The 4,681-nt window shown below is 38.5% G+C and overlaps 1 pseudogene; it reads left to right on the forward strand.

Annotated features, from left to right (window-relative positions):
- LOC111869496 overlaps positions 1–4,681 on the forward strand; it is a 46,404-nt pseudogene that overhangs the window by 30,396 nt on the left and 11,327 nt on the right.

Genomic DNA, 4,681 nt, shown 5'->3' on the forward strand with positions numbered 1-4,681 from the left:
AAGGGGGGGGGGGTAGGTGAAGTAGCCAGCAAAAATTATTTTTAAGATGCTGTGCTCTGAACCACGACATATTTTTAACTGATTTTCTGCTGTGTGCCATTCCTGCGATTTCTTTTGTGTATTTCGGTATATGTAGATTAGCAGAAGATAATACAAGTATTATGTTTTTGGACATTATCCATCATCTTGGCTATTTATTTTAAAAAAACAGTACTGTTTCTTTTTCAAAACACAATGTTTCGGAGTCTGGATTCTGTCCCCATCCTCAGGTAGAACCTACTCAGTTGGAGTTCAATAAATAGAGCTAGCCCCTACCTCCGGATTGGTTTTTTAAAATAAATAGACAACACGATGGATAATGTCCAAAAACATAATACTTGTAGCAATATGCCATTGTCACAAACTTTTAGATTTTATTAGCAGAAGATAATGTTTGAATTTGATTAATCGAGTAGATTTGCTAATGATTTCTGTATACAAATTGAAAATTTGATTTTTTAATTTATTATATTTAGTCCCTAAACAAACCCATTTTTTTTCTTTTGCATTTTTATTACCTTAAATATTAATGAAATTTAATTTTGTAATGAAGTAATCATTTATCACATGTGTATGCAGGGAAATGGCGGGGAAAAGGGAGAATATCGGTGTGGTAGTAACAACAATAAATTACATTAATTTTCTGGCAGGTCTGCTGACTACAAAGGCAGTAAGGTGTGCACTAGAAGCTGAATTGTTACATGGCAGTTACTGTAAATGCGGTGCATGAGTATTACAGAGAAAACTGTCTGTCCCTAACACTTGAGGCTGTGCAGTAGCTCAAGCGGTTAGTCACTGGCTTCCCACCGCAACGGCCCGGGTTTGATACTGGGTCTGGTCAAGTGGGATTTGTAGTGGACAAAGTGGCATTGGGGAAAGTCCCTAACACTTGTTGGTTGACCTGACCTCCCCATGGGTTGTATATGTATTTCTCTGTGATCACAAAAAAAAGTTGCAAACATAAATTGTTTGTTGTAGCAAAAATGAAGTTTGTTAAGTGAAAAGTAGGTACAAATTGACACGCTTCGTTGTAGCAAAAATTCATAAATTGAGTATTCATAAAACGCAGGGTACCTATGTTTACAATATGTCATTTTATAATTTTAGTACATTAATTATCTTTGTTATGTTGTAATTTATTATATAATATTACATTGTTCCAGGTACACACTTTTATTTCAAGATATGTTGCTTTTTTTGTTGCAATTTTTCAGTTTTTTCAAGTCTTTCGCCTCCTGTTACAAAGCTTGGTTGGGTTGTTAAAAGTAATAAAGTTAAGATTTAAAAAATCAATAGGCTGAAGTGATGTCAGGGTGCAGTATATTCTTATAGGAGTAACTGTAAGTGAATGATGTCATATTTTTTAAGTCTCAAGCATCGACATGTTGAGGAAGACATTTGTATAGCAGTGTATTCTGTATGGCAGTGACATAGATTTTGGATGCCTGACAGTAGGTTGTTGAGGACAGTCTATGAACACTGTAACCCAAAAAAAAAAGGAAATAACAGGAGAATGGATACAGTTGAATATATATATTCAAAGAAGATTTAATGGCCAAATTAGACGCCAACCAAGAAAAGGCGGCGGCAGATAGGAAGGCCGACAAAGAAGACATGAAAGCTGACAGAAAAACAAGGAAGAGATGAAGGCCACAATGCGATCTATGCAATCAGAGTTGGACGAGACACTCCAACATAGAGTTGAAGCGATCAAAGCAAGGACGGAAGCCATGCGAGAGAATATGGGCACCAGCCACAAGGAGATGGTGGCTGTAATCAAACCTGAAATAGAGGAAGCGGCGAAGGCCTGCCGAGAAGCGACAGAGGCGTGTCAAGAAGAGAGAAAGCCGACCTCACCGGACAGGAAACCTGAGGTGGCACAGATAGAAGAGGTCCTCGCGGAAGATAATGCCGGTTGGAGAACCAAGAAAATGGCATAGGTACTGAAAACTGGCTGAGGAACACCGCCGCCAGATACTGAAAAACTTGACGCAGAAAAATCGTGGACCTCAGGAGAAATTGGCCGTCAATTACAGAAGGACAACATGCCGTGTGAAAGTGGCATGGAAAACACCAATAGACAAGATGTCCCATCGCGTGACAGTAGCACGACGCATGAGAGACATCTTCAGGCTGAACACTACCCGTGTGAATGTAGCACAGCACAAGAAACTCCGATCTCAGGGAGACCAGTTAAAGTTACAGACAAGTCCACATCAGGATGTGTCGAAAAGGACACCAGAAAAACATGAATGTGGAGAGACAATAAGGAGACTAAGAACACAATTTGAGGCATGGGCAAATGCACAAGCAGACGAGTTGCGCGGAATCGCAACGGGCATCAAGAACCAGACACTGTGGAGGGGTCAACTCTCTCCAAAACGGAAGAAAAGAAACGGCCCGCATGGGGGGAACCAGTAGTAGAAGTACTGACCTCCCTAGGAAGGGTGAATGAAGAAAGAATGGAAGCGAAGGATGAATGTGAGACAATCGGACCAACAAATCCTGGACCTTGGAAGTGCTTAGGACGAGCATCACTTAAGAGAGGGGCGGAAGTGGTAGGATGAACAGTGCAAAAAGACTCGAGAAGAACAGTAAGACCAAATGTAGATGTTGCCAGCAAAACACCTTAGGAAACGAAACCAAGGAAGAACCTTTATGCTGTTCAGAGATGAACAACCTTTAGAAGGGAGCAATATAACGTGTTTGGAATAGACACTTCCATAGTAATGCAATACCAGTAGACCATTTCATAGGAATATCCCTAGCAATGAGTGTTTGTTGCATAACAACGCTTGGTAAACACCCCACCGGCTAGGCTGTGACGTCACGCAACAGTAGGGCGTCTGTTGCTAGGCAAGGCGTAGGTAGACACACCTGACAACAATACCTGATATCTGTTGCTGAGCATCAATGTTTTCTCTGTGTTGTCCGTGCCGAGCCTATATAAGGAGCAGCGAACACTATTCAGGACGAGTATGCTAGAGTGAGTATTCAGTATAAGAAGTGAGTCTTGGGATAGCTGCCGCTGAAGATAGTTGGAACATAGATGCCGAAAGCAGTCCAGTATCGGCCGAGATACAGTGGAAGCAGTAACTGTAATACTGCAAGTGATAACTGTAAAGTGTGCAAGTGTATGTGTCCAATAAAGATTCACTAAATCCGAGACCCACATGAATTTATTTGTCGTGTGACAAACCCAACACGTGACACTACATTATATATTAGTAGCTGGATCAAGTCAGTGAAAATTTGTATGGTAATGGTTCTTCATTAGGTAAATATTATTGATATTGTACTTATATTATGGTCCATTTTGGTTTCATAACCAGTGCCCATCATCATCGAGAAAGGAGAAAATTTTTAAGGACAACACTCAAAGAGCTTGGTTTAATCTTAACTGATCAACCTGGACTTGTAGGACCAAACGTGTGTCTTACTTTCGATGAAGAAGAATCTCTGTTTACTTACACTCTGACTTCTGAGATGTGATACACCAGATGTAAGAATTATGGAACTTTGTCATGTGTCCCCCCCCCCCAGAAGACTACACCAGCTTATAATGCAAACAACCTCCATTGTATAGTACATTTGACAAATTGTGCATTATATGTTTCAGCCAATAATATTCTTAATATGAATACTATTCAGATGGCAGAAACTTTACAATAAAAATAAGATATTCAGTCTCTACTTTATACATAGTTATAACTGAAGTTGTGACAAGTTGTATGGAACTTTAAAAAATATATATGGCTTTGCCCATCAGGTAACTTAACATGATGTTCCTAGTTGTGTTTATGTGTATTATCCAGTTTGGGGCTTAGCTGTGTGCCTTTTAAGGTACGTTCGAAACCGTATGGAGTGCCTTTTAAGTCAGTCCATCCATCTGCCTATATGCATGAAACAACTCCTGAACCACGTGATGGATTTTGATGAAATTTGATACTAGGGAAATTAAAAAAAAATATTTGACTTGCTTCAGTTTTTATATAAATTGAGTAATTTTAATTACCTCTTACATGAATGCCTACATCAATTTCTCTGTTTATCTCAAAAATAACTTGCTAAAATTTAAGAGAGCAAAAAAGGTGTAAAAGTTGGGTTATTTGCACCTCTTTCCCTCTTCATTAGTATACTAGGTGTATTAGAAAGTTCCCAGACTAGGCCAAAAAAGAAATGCTAGCATAACTTACTCAATTTTGACTGCTATCTTTAAAGACTGCAAAGACCAGGATCTGGAAGCATGTGCTCTAAAGTTAGACTCTCCTTTTTCTAATATTTGTATACTGACTATATAGAGCCCCATCTGGAAACTTCAATCACTTTATAAATAGATTAGAAACCATCCTAAATGTACTGCATAGTTCAAAAGTTGAATTTATAATTTGTGGTGATATAAATATAAACTATCTCATCGACAGTAATAGGAAACTAAATTTAGACTCTTTGTTATCATCTTACAATCTCTCCAGTACTGTTAACTTTCCCACAAGAGTTCAAAATAATTCTAGTTCAGCGATAGATAATATATTCATTGATAACTCAAAATTAAGAGACTATACTGTAGGACCCTTTATAAATGGCTTATCCGATCATGATGCTCAACTCATAGAAATAAATAATATTGACTTTCAGCCCA

The sequence above is a fragment of the Cryptotermes secundus genome, unplaced genomic scaffold (assembly GCF_002891405.2).
Source record: "Cryptotermes secundus unplaced genomic scaffold, Csec_1.0 scaffold2355, whole genome shotgun sequence".
Lineage (NCBI taxonomy): Eukaryota > Metazoa > Arthropoda > Insecta > Blattodea > Kalotermitidae > Cryptotermes > Cryptotermes secundus.